The 13,332-nt window shown below is 36.8% G+C and overlaps 1 long non-coding RNA gene across 1 annotated transcript in view; it reads right to left on the minus strand.

The window, feature by feature from the left end:
• Positions 1-13,332, minus strand: part of LOC137630579 (uncharacterized) — a 104,833-nt gene that overhangs the window by 30,711 nt on the left and 60,790 nt on the right. The gene's annotated exons all lie outside the window — the stretch shown is intronic.

The raw sequence follows: 13,332 nt of genomic DNA on the forward strand, positions 1-13,332 counted from the left end.
CTCTCTCTTACACACACACATAATGTATGTTTATCTGGGAAATACACCTGTTGCCTTATGAGTATGCGTTTTAAACTAACAAGTGATTCTTGCTAACACTGAAGTTACACCTCAATTTTAAAACTACAGCAACAGATGAATAAGAGATACCCAACTTCTTCCCGTTTCGGCAGACAATTCCACATATGGAGAATATGGATTTCATATAAAATCCTTATCACAGAATACACTTATGTATTTACAAACATACTCTACCGACATCTATATACTGTAAACCAAATCTTCTGCCCTCAGAACAAGATATTATCCCTTTAAAGCAATTTTACGTGATGCTTACTGTATGGAAAATACTCAATGCGGTTCCTTGCGATTACTGAAGATCGTAGTATTTCTTAAAGAATGGTAATCAAAATTTGGTCTACTTCACAGACGTTCCATGGTAATTGAATATCAGAATTTTTCTCCTGCTTTTATTCAATATACATTGATATAAGACTATTCCTTCAAGAGTTCATCCATGGCAATGCTCTGAATTCTCGGATAGGGTCTGCATGGTTTTCCAATGTCTTGGGTTAGAGTTTTCATGTTTGTGGGGCTTGTGGGTACACTGGGCACATCAGACATCTCTTCCTCTGTTTTTTGTAATAATAATAGTTACTATCATCATTATTATTTACTATTATTATTATTATTATAAACGAGTACCAGCCTAATCCTTCAAGACTTACTCCACGATATACGAAAATAACACGTCTTCAAGTGTTGTTTCATGATAACTAAGCTTTCGGACATCTCTTCCTCTTGTTTTTTGTAATAATAATAGTTACTATTATTATTATTATTATTATTATTATTATTATTATTATTATAAATGAATACCACTAATCCTTCAAGACTTACTCCACGATATACGAAAATCACACGTCTTCAAGTGTTGTTTCATGATATTTAAGCTTTCGGATTAGCTTTTTGATAATCTGATTACCTCATGTTACCAAAATCCGATAAAAAAATAAATGAATACCTGACTATTTCTTCAAGAGATGACCCATAATATCCGACATTTGGCAAAATTTCCTCAACGAGGTACAAGCAAAGATTTGAATCCCAGAACAAAGACGAGACAATAGTCCATTCTCGAGTATCTTGCATCCTTCACAATACCCCGTCATTAACTATGATGACAACATGTACAACCCGAATCGAAATTGCTGTCTTATCTGAAAAAAAAAAGAACTAGATAATAATTGTTAATTTCTAAGATTGAATCTGACTTGTAGTCATCAGGATCTCCAGAAGATATAATAGACTAGAATTCGATTTTCTAGTGAGAGAGAGAGAGAGAGAGAGAGAGAGAGAGAGAGAGAGAGAGAGAGAGTTAAAAAGCCAAATTCATCGACCACATCATAGGCTATTACGTTAAAGTATCAAGAACAAAATTCAAACAGAAAGTACTGTATATCACACTTCCCTATAATGCCCGCTTTTCAATTCAGCCCCCCCCCCCTCATTTCAATCAGGCAAATAAGATGATTGTGTTACTGAGAAAATGTCCATAAAACAAAGCAATGGTTATACATACATTCCTTTACTTAATACAACATAGAAATCCATAAAATAATAGGCGTCAATGACCTTAGATGTCAGGGTGCCAAAAAAAACTCAATTCAATCTATGAACCATAAAATAAATCCCTAAATACTCTTTTATCAAGAAAAAAAATATAGAATAAACAAAGTGAAATATATTATTATTACTATTATTATTATTAAATGCTAAGCTACGACCCTGGTTGGAAAAGCAGGATGCTATAAACCCAAGCGCCCCAACAGGGAAAATAGCCCAACGAGGAAAGGAAACAAGGAAAAATTAAATATTTTAAGAAGAGTAATAACATTAAAATAAATATTTTCTATATAATCGATAAAAACTTTAACAAAACAAGAGGAAGAGAAACTAAATAGAAAAGTGTGCCTGAGTGTACCCTCAAGCAAGAGAACTCTAACCAAAGACAGTGGAAGACCATGGTACAGAGGCTATAGCACTACCCAAGACTAGAAAACAATGGTTTGATTTTGCAGTGTCCTTCTCCTAAAAGAGCTGCTTACCATAGCTAAAGAGTCTCTTCTACCCTTACCAAGAGGAATGTAGTAGTTAACCCCTTGGGTGAAGAAGAATTGCTTGGTAATCTCAGTGTTGTCAGGTGTATGAGGACAAGAGGAAAATCAGTAAAGAATAGGCCAGATTTTTCTGTGTCTGTGTAGGCAAAGGGAAAGTACCGTAACCAGAGAAAAGGATACAATGCAGTACTGTCTAGCCAGTCAAAGGACTCCATAATTCTCCAGCGGTAGTATCTCAACGGGCGGCTGGTGCCCTGGACAACCTACTACCTACCTATGTGTTTACATTTAAGGGAATTATCGGTAAACTTAAGCCACAGGTATATAAAGAAACAGAATGCCCATAAAACAATAAATACAACTGAAAACACAATACATAAATAAAGAGAGAGAGAGAGAGAGAGAGAGAGAGAGAGAGAGAGAGAGAGAGAGAGAGAGAGAGAGAGAGAGAGAGAGAGATAAAATAAGAAAGGAAGGATGGGAATTTCACTCTTAATTACCACAGGCATTCTAACACTTTCCACGGACATTTACACCAATATCTTCCTCCCCAGGATTATCCCTCCACCCCTTCCCAACATCTCAATCTAAGCCCCTCCTATCCCCTGCATCCCCCCCCCCCCGGCCCAGTCATCCCCAATCCTCGGCGTAACGTCAAAATGTGTGGAATGTTGTACTTTGTTCATCTGAGACTCTGTTATCTCATTGGAGCTCTTAACCAGGTATCGAGTGGTCGAGTGAAAAACCGGGAAAAGTAAAGACAATGAATAATAGTTGAATTCTACCGACAATTTCACATAAATTAAGATTAAATGGGTGTCTCCACTATTGAAATAGGTGATACACAGAGACACACACACACACACACACACACACATATATATATATATATATATATATATATATATATATATATATATATATATATATATATATATATATATATATATACATATATAATATAAATATACTGGATATAGGCTATATATATACATATATATATATATATAAATATATATATATATATATATATATATATATATATATAATATATATATATATATATATATATATATATATATATATTCACCTTAATATTGCGTTCACTCAGATTCGGGTTCGGTTTTCATAAGTGCTTCAACCGGGGCCAAGATTGTCACCTGTGCCTCAGACACGAAACATAAGCGACGTTGTATGTATGTATGTATGTGTGTATATATATACTGTATATATAATCCGAAGATGAAATAAAAAAAACTATCATAATTAAACATATAGAAGTAAAAAAAGATTATTGATAATATTTAAGATTAACATCTAAACTTATTATCCATCATATTACATACCAATAAGCTACCACCGGCAACAAATGCTCACAAGCTTTGATATCTACGACACGTACGAGAGAGAGGGAGAGAGAGAGAGAGAGAGAGAGAGAGAGAGAGAGAGAGAGAGAGAGAGAGATCAAGGTCATTGTCACAATATAGCAGAGCAACATGAACTGGCACTAGTACACACGCATTACAGTGCAAACCTAAGAGTAATCACAGTCACATATTCATTATCTGTTCTAACATTGCCAAACGTCAAACCTGAACAGTTTCCTTATTTTCTTTTGTCTCTCAGACATTCAAAGCCCGCCCATTTAGATGCTCGCCCAATTACAGCGTCTGTGAGTACAAAAGAGGACCATCTCTCCGAAACTTATGGTTCATCCTAATATGTAACAGGAAGCGAAATAAATACATCAGCAATATACAGCTGTAGTGAACGCTTGAACTTTACCGTTCCATTTAGGGCTTCCTCATCCTTATATGACAGCAGAAAATTGGAACCCATCCCTGGAATATCACTGCATCTCTCATAATTCCTTGCAGCAAGGCAACACCTGGTCCACTGAGTCGTTTTTCGCCAGGACTTTAAAAGGACAGACAAAAAAGCTAAACGCTCTGGACAGGTGAGTCAAAACCACAAAACATCCGCGGCTGTATAAGGATCACCTTAATATGGTTGTCCGAGGATTAACAGGTATAATGTGAGGGCCGTAGGTCACTCGTTCGCTCTCCTTCTGTTTTTGTTTGTTTGTATGTCTTCGGAGATGCAGAGAACAATGCTAACCACTATGGGTACGCGAGCGCCACAAAATCCCCGCGGGAGCTGCCGAAAACGAGAGCCCTCTGTGAGAGATGCTAACAGCTCTGTCTGGTTCCTTGACGAATGGGGCAATTGGATGTTTTTAGAATGGTACCGTGTGTGTGTGAGATTGCATATCTGAATGAGTATACGAGATGCTGTTGGGTCTGATTATAGAATACATTAAAACTGGACATGGCTTATTATTAACATTATCACTAACTCTTCATAAATATCATTATGATCACAGTACCGAGAAGACGACAACTGCATGATGTTATCATAACCATCATCATTAGTAGTCATAATATACAAACGGTCCTATAGAACTAGTAAGAGGCGGCATCAAATTTCTGTGAATTTATAAGAACAGAATACTTGTATATGAAATGAAGAACATAACTGTGAAGAAGAAGGAGAGCAATTAAATAAGTAAGTGATGCGCTAACTTGCTCTATTTAATGAAATAGATAAGGAAGTCCTTTTTATTATTATGTAAGCAAATTGGACAGCGGTATAACAATATGGGAGTGACCGTGTCTTATTACCAGAATAATAAGCTTCTTCGCCTACATTGCTTAGTCTCCTTCATACAGTTGATGATTTTGTTGTTGTTGTTGTTGTCACTGCTATTGCAATGCAGTCCTTCCCCAGACTTTAATGTTTCACCCAACGCATCATTCATAGAGCCCCCAATTAGTTTCCTAAAACCAACCTGTTTCCCCCATTACGGTTTGGACTCTGGCGCCTATAATTGCCTTAATTAAATCCCATAAAACGCTAACTGCTTCCAAATTGCAACGATTAGATGGCACTCCATACATTTATCAGGCAGTATCCGAGGCAACCCTCTAATGGTCAGCCATACCATACATTCGTTCTGCCATTGTACCAAACCGTCAGATGCATTCCTTCCTATAATCTGCTCAATTGCCTCTTTTTGCCTGTAGAGGGAACAGGAAGTGCTGCCATCCAAATATTTGTTAAAACTTTGGGGTTGAAAAAAGTCAAGAGAGAGAGAGAGAGAGAGAGAGAGATTACGAGCATTTCTTAAAACAAACTAAAGTGACTCCCATGAGACAGGAAAGGCCGTTAAGGATACGGTTTACTTAATAACTTTTTTTTTTAATATAACACATAAAGAAATGGGCAAATAGGAAACCTTTAACAAATAATAAGAAATTTCACAACATTAACAGTGAAATAGAAACACATACTACTTGGAGAGATAATAACAATAATAATATTAATAAAAATATATAATAATAATAACAATAATAATAATAATAATAATAATAATAATAATAATAATAATAATAATAAAATGTACCTAGTTTCAAAACAATCGTTACCACATGATGCACTTTTATGCGACCATAAGCCTTAGCAAAGTGCATTATCAATATCCATATTGTGATAAGCTAAGTTGTCTAGAATTTTCCTGCTGACGTGCGCATACACTTGCGTGTTTGGCATCAACACAAGTCGTAGAGTCGGACCATTGCGTCACAAAGGTGGCGGCGTTGTTGGCAGGCAGACGCATAGATGTCAACAATGGCAGACAGTGATAGGATTTTTAGCGATAGCAGCTTGTCCCCCACATACGGATAGCTGAGAGGAGTGAGTGCGGGGATAGTAGTCGGGAGTGACGGCAGTGAGTGTGTGGATAGTTAGAGTGAGAAAAATATAAGAAAGGACTTCAATATTTGACATGATTCAGTTTAGATTGATGAATGTTGTGAAATAATAATAATAATAATAATAATAATAATAATAATAATAATAATAATAATAATAATAATAATAATGTTTATTGGACAAAGAAAAATAAGTACATACAAAGATTTACAAAAAGAAAAAAAAAAGACTCGGTCCAAGCCCATGTGGAGTAGAGCTCTTCGGGCAATAATACAACTAAAATAGTATCATCAATTAAGTAAAAATAAAACATAAAGTAAATATGGATATAGATATACAAAATGTACGCATACATATACATAATCATATGTATTCAAATAGATACATATAAATGAGATTCTTAGCCTAAAAACAAATGGAAATGCATATTTATATGATTAAAAAAGGACGGTATATGAAAGCTAATGGTATATACATGGATAGCTGAAATGGGAAAGAATGAATAATACAAGGGGTGAGAGGTATAACGAAGGAAAGTGGGTGTGTGCCGTAGACAAAACTATCTTTTTTTTCTATTATCAAAAAATGTAAATTTACAATTTTTACAATATTGTAAGTACATCATAATATATCACTACACGAATAAATTTGGCAATTAACATATACTCACAACTGCAACTTTCACTATTCATCTATAAGTTTCTAAATTACAAACATATTGACTCATGAATAATTCGGATAGGTGTAAGAGAAGAGAATAACACTTGACGAATATGAGATGGGATAGGTGATGTGAATGAGGGCACCCACTCTCACCTTGGCTACGGATAGCTAAAGGGAGTGAGCGTTGACAGATGAAGGGAATAGTATGTGCCCAAAGCCACCGGCCGCGCCGGAGATGGGTGACAGCTGTTTAACCGTGGCACACGGCCATCATTGTTCTCTCGGCAATGTTTACGCGAAACGAGCCACACGGGGTATGACTGAAGACCTCCAAGGCCTGATGATTAAGGCAGTATGTACTAGATTAGAAATGGCGATAAAAAGCCAAGAAGCGTGTACGAAAGATAGTAAGAACACACGATAAGCTGATAATCACAGCACAACGAGCTCGAAATTCTCACTTCTTTCACGCAAGCAGAAGCATCCCTCTAAAGATATGCTTTCAATTTAGTAACAAGTAAACAGTCTTCAAAATAAACACAAGTATGCTTTAAGATTACCGATATCTGCTGAAAAATTCAACACCAACAAATGGTTTATCACTTCATTAAAGTATAAATCAGTTATTTCTTTCCTGTTCTATTAATTTTCTGGTTACCACACTGACCTAAATAGACACAAATTTATTTATGTCACTGCCATCAACCTCTGTAAAAAAAAAAAAAAAATAAATGAATAAAAAAAAAACGGTACTACTTTCTTTTTATAAATTCGCGTCTACTCTTAAAAGTTTATTATTGACGTTGATCAAATTTGCTATTTTTTAATAAGTTAATAAAATACCCAAGCAATCTGATTATTTTACTGAAAGCCAGACATATAGATACATAATAACATGGAAATAACCCGTACTAACAATAACCGAGAAATTACTCAAGAAATGTGTAGATTAGAAATCACCGAAATTAATGGAATGAAATTAGAAATAAAAAAAAAAACTTATGAGTATGATAAACTTCCTCTTCCCATCTCGTGATCTTTCCAAACATCCCAGCCTGAAGAGCCTCGTCTCACTAAAGACGTCGGTAGATAAACAAACATTCTCCATATAACACAAACACACAAACAGGGATTAAATGACAAAACTCTCTCACCATTCGCCAACATATCCTCCTTCAGCTTTTGCCTTTTCATTTCCTTAGTTTATTTCCATTTCCTCTCGAACTACTCAATCTTTGTCTCATTACAACTACAGAAAGCTAAAGATTGTTATCGAGGTGGGCTTTTCCCCTTCCTCCTTCTTCCCATTATCTCTGCCTTGTTTTATCTTTTGCGTAATCGGGAATGCAAACACTCCATGCTTATCATTACTCTTTCATCTTATCTAATCTCCACTTTTTTTTTTTTTATAAAATTCAGAATATTAAAAATGGTTCGTTCTGTTGTTTTCTCACTTCCTTTTATATTTTCATTTCTAAATCCCTAATGAATTGTACCTTACCGCATTTGCAAATCTCCGAAAAATATTCCTTATATTACCTTTATTTTCCCTCTTCATTTCTATTTCTTCTTATTAACTAATTTCTACTTTATTATAAGTGCAGATCACGGATGCTTCATTTAGTTGCCTTTTCTCTCCGCTTTAATTTCTTTCCTCTTCCTTGTTTAATCTCTTGCTTTTTCGCCAGGAGAAAATAGACGGTGGGTCGTTCTTCATTTACAAAGCTTTTTCGTTCCTCTCGTCATTTCTCTCCTTTCTCGTCTAATCTTGAACTCCCTCTTTTTAGCTTGCGTTTTAATATTTACCTCAATGGAATAACAAACCACAGATGATAGAATGTATCCTATATCGTTTTATTCTTATTTAATCGTACACTTCCATTCCCTTTTCCTTTCGATATCTGCTTTAATCCAACGCAAGGGTTGTAGTGGCCTGGTGGTAGCGTCCTTGGCTGGTGATTGCCAAATTGGGGTTCAAGTCCCGATCAAACTCGTTAGTTCATCTGGTCATTGCAATCTCACCGTTCTTGTGAGCTAAGGATGGTCTATCTGCCGAGTCATCAGCAGCCATTGTCTGGCCCTCCTTGGTCCTAAGCTCGGGTGGAGAGGAGGCTTCGTCGCTGATCATAGGTAATATGGTCATTCTCTAGGGTATTATCCTGCTTGATAGGGCAAGGTCACTGTCCCTTGCCTATGCCATTCATGAGCAGCCTTTAAACCTTTAAGAACCCAGGGTACGCCTTATTATAAGGCGAGGTCAATCTAATACTTACATAATGCAATTTACACAGAGCCGAAGACAGTGCATCCCCAAGAAAAGTAAGTGGTCCTCTTAAGTATTTATCAGTATTAAAATTCATTTCAAGATGTTCGACAAAGCGTTCTTAAGTGTATGTGCATCACAAGCATTCGTCCATGCAAACAACTAGACTATTCATACATCAAACAACGATTATTTATTATCTCTTCCATTAGCAACACGTTTTCTCTCTCTCTCCCCCTCTCTCCTCTCTCTCTCTCTCTCTCTCTAACATCCTCTTTTTGCAAGCTTTCTTTCTCTCTCTCTCTCTCTCTCTCTCTCTCTCTCTCTCTCTCTCTCTCTCTCTCTCTCTCTCTTGTAAGATTTATATTTCTCATTCTTCATCTTTTGAACATCCTCTCTCTCTCTCTCTCTCTCTCTCTCTCTCTCTCTCTCTCTCTCTCTCTCTCTGCTCCGAAGATTTGTTTACACTCAACTCCCTCCTGGTCGGCTTCTCCTCTCCCACAACATCCGTTTGCATCACCTTAGCAATTCCCCTCCGTCCACATTTGATGCGTATGGTATTCACGGTACTTTAGTATCTGGTACTCGTCGTGTACCATCACAGCAACTGCTGGGAGCAGCTGGTGGTTGCCAAAATCCACTCCCGCTGATGAAACACACGTAAAAGGTTAATAAAAGGTCTACTAAGTATCCAAGATCAGGCTATGAAATTCCATGTAGTGCTTCCCTTCGGGTCGCCTGCTTCCCGACCTACATGTGAAACTGAACAATACATAACACACACACTCTCTCTCTCTCTCTCTCTCTCTCTCTCTCTCTCTCTCTCTCTCTCTCTCTCTCTCTCTCTCTCTCTCTGCAGTGTGATGTGTATCGACTACATGGAACATTAGTTCTTTGATATAGATTCTCGATCATATACTGACATACCTCTGAAGAGCAAAAATAAAACGCAAACAAGAGATTTAAACATAAAAAAAAGAAAAATAAACTTCCCTGTTCGAATGACATCCAACGATACTGAAAGTATTGTAACCTGTCTCCCCAAAACTTGCAAAACTTATGTTTATGGTATTTTATTCCATGGACCAGAAGACATAGGCAAGCAGATAGACAGAAAAGAAGGAATTAGATAGTGATAACTAATCCTAATAAGTATGATACAATATATGTTCATTCATAGTATTATGTTTCAACCAATTCACTGTAAAGATCAGACAAAACTAATCATAATTCTTCTATTCCTAACTTGTTATCGTGTTTCCGGCATACAGTATGCCTCGAATTCGCCTTAAATCTTTACTGTTCAAGCCAATAGACTTGTCTTAGAAATAATATAAAAGAATGAAGCTACATTAAACATCTCTCTCTCTCTCTCTCTCTCTCTCTCTCTCTCTCCTCTCTCTCTCTCTCTCTCTCTCTCTCTCTCTCCTCAAACGAAGCCTTACACACGAGCATTCTCCCTCACTCTGTTAATTGCAGGTTGTTTACTTTCGCTCCAGTGTCTCTTATTCGTTCTCTCAACAAGGAGAAGAATCTAGGAGCGTCCGCAAAGATGGGAAACGAAGTAGCAATGATTTTAATTCCTTTCCAAAGGTCCAAAGAGAAGACTCATCTTGGCAGACCCCTTAGGCACTTCGCCTTCGTCCCGAAATCCCGGGGTCTGGCTGATGTTCTGCAAGGGGTCCGGCTTCCCTTCCCATAAGTATGCAAACAAGGGAGGCTGTCATTTTAATCTTCGTTTAATTAAGGCTGTTTACATCTCGGGAAAGACGTCGCCCGCTTCTCCAAAGTCTTCATTCTCTTCTAGAATTCGCTAGCAGCTGTTGCCTCCGACGAACAACTATTGCAAGTCTTCTCCTACACTACCTACCTACCTACATACCTACCATCCACATACACCGCACTTCAGCCCATCCACCTCTCCGTGACGTTTCTGCTTGGTTTGTCTCCTAACTCCTTCGCGTCATGGGCATTCGCAAAGCGATGAGGAATTAACTGAACGGTGGAGGAAAGAATGGAGGGAGGAGGACCACCAGGGTGAGAATAGAACGAGGGGAGAAAGATGAAGATGAGGAACTGACATAGAAGGAATATGAGGACGAGGCGATAAAGAACGCAGAGTAAAGTGAAGAGGGGTAATGTTTGGTTTTGACTGTTTGTTGATATCTAGCCTTTTATCTTTTGAGATTATGCAAAGATGTGAAGCGTTGCGTTCACTGATGCAGGTTGTGGTTTCGGGGAGAGCACACCCCTAAATGGATGCAATGGAGATACACGGCAAAATATGCACGGCCATGCATGCCCATATTAAAACCAGGGGGAAACATCTACTGGATAAGGTCAAGCAGTTCGCTACACTCACCGATATTGACTTATTGGTTGGATATCAGATAGCAGTCACAACGTAGATCAACTACATCGCAAATAAATATTTTCTAAAAGCGCACACACACACACATACATATATATATATATATATATATTATATATATATATATATATATATATATATATATATATATATATAAATATATATATATATATATATATAAATATAAATATATATATATATATATATATATATATATATATATATATATACATACGTGTGTGTGCGCGTGCACATACACGCCCCTCTTGGACATAGGAACCTAAACGTCTAAACTAGAAAAGCAGGACTTTTGCCAATTATGTGATTCACAGCTATTTCCACATCTTTTTTTCCATAAGAGAAACCAATAAGAACTAAGGCTTCCTCAATAACTTATCCAACCTTAAAAAGAAAAAGTAGTAAAGACCTATAAGGGATAGAAAAGGCCTAAAATATCCAAGGTACGCCCAAAGATGAATAAAAGGTACTCTATAGACTTGGACACTATCCTACAGGATAGACCGTCGCTTATTAGAGCCTATCTTGGATTTAAGGTTTAAAGGCAGCTCATGAACGGCAGAGGCAAGGGAAAGTGACATTGCCTTATCGAGCAGAACAATGCCTAGAGACTGACCATATATACATATGATCAGCGCCCAAGCCCCCTCTCCACCCAAGCTAGGACCAAGGAGAGCTTGGCAATGGCTGATGATGACTGACCAGAGAGACCTATAGGCTCCCCCAAACCCCTTAGCTCACAAGAATGGTAAGGTTGCAGCAACCAAAGAAAATTAACGACTTTGAGCGGGACTCGAACCCCAGTCTGGCGTTCACCAGTCAGGGACATTACCACATCAGCCACCACAAACCTAAAACAGGGCAGAGTGCAATCTCTTGTCTACCTGTCTTCCTAGACATCCCAATTCCCAAGGGATTTCGTCCATTTCAAAGGCAATACCGACTTCTGTTCCTAAACAATCCAATTTCGCAGCTACGCAAATGCAATGTATCATTATTCAAACTGCGCCTAAACATGACAAGGACCAGTGAGAAGTGATCATTAGATTTTGCATATTCAATTCTACATCGAGTTACATTATGCTTGTTTTAGTTTCCTTGAATTATAAAATTATCATAACAATAATACCCACATATACACACAAATAAATATATATTATATATATATATATATATATACATATATATATATATATATACATATATATATATGTGTGTGTGTGTATATATATATATATATATGTGTGTGTGTGTGTGTGGATATATATATATATATATGTGTGTATATATATATATATGTGTGTGTGTGTGTGGATATATATATGTATATATATATATATATATATAATGTGTGTGTGTCTATGTATAGAAAATAAGGCACTTCCACTAACGAGGGATGGCTCTAATAATAACAGATTAGTATTATATATATATATATAATATAATATATATATATATATATATATAGTATGTGCGTCTATGTATAGAAAATAAGGCGCTTCCACTAACAAGGGATGGCTTTAATAATAACAGATTAGTCAATACTGGACTCGTCCCTTAAGTGCTGAAACATGTAGTTCCAAAGTCCTACTTCCCCCGCCCCTTCACATATATCAAAACATAATACAATGCAAATGTCAAAGTTAAGCTATTGCAGTCTATCAAAAATCTTGATAAGCAGAGGGAACAAAATATAGAAATAAGATCGACGTTCCAGTAGTTTGCAAAAAAGAGACCCTCGCAATCATTCCAGTTGGCCCTAAAATTTCTCTGCAGTACTTTGACCGGCCGCCGTCTAAATTGCATAAACTTGGCGGGGCTTCAAAAACGTAGTCTGACTTCGAAAGCAAAACGGGATAGACTAGCTCTTAAACTTCCCTAGCTCGAACTTCATCGATATATTGTCCGGGATGAAACTTCCTTCTCTTTCCTTCGACTTCTAAAAATTAGGTAAAAATATTGTAAGTGCACACACAAACACACAAGTACATCCATAACAAGATTATCCACAACCATGATTCTCAGGAATTGTGGATTGTGGGAAATTTCAGTATTCAGAATATAATAATCCCCCTAGTGTTATCTTGCCACTGAGGAACAAACAATTAATTAAGAAATGTAAGAAA

The sequence above is a fragment of the Palaemon carinicauda genome, chromosome 38 (assembly GCF_036898095.1).
Source record: "Palaemon carinicauda isolate YSFRI2023 chromosome 38, ASM3689809v2, whole genome shotgun sequence".
Classification (NCBI taxonomy): domain Eukaryota; kingdom Metazoa; phylum Arthropoda; class Malacostraca; order Decapoda; family Palaemonidae; genus Palaemon; species Palaemon carinicauda.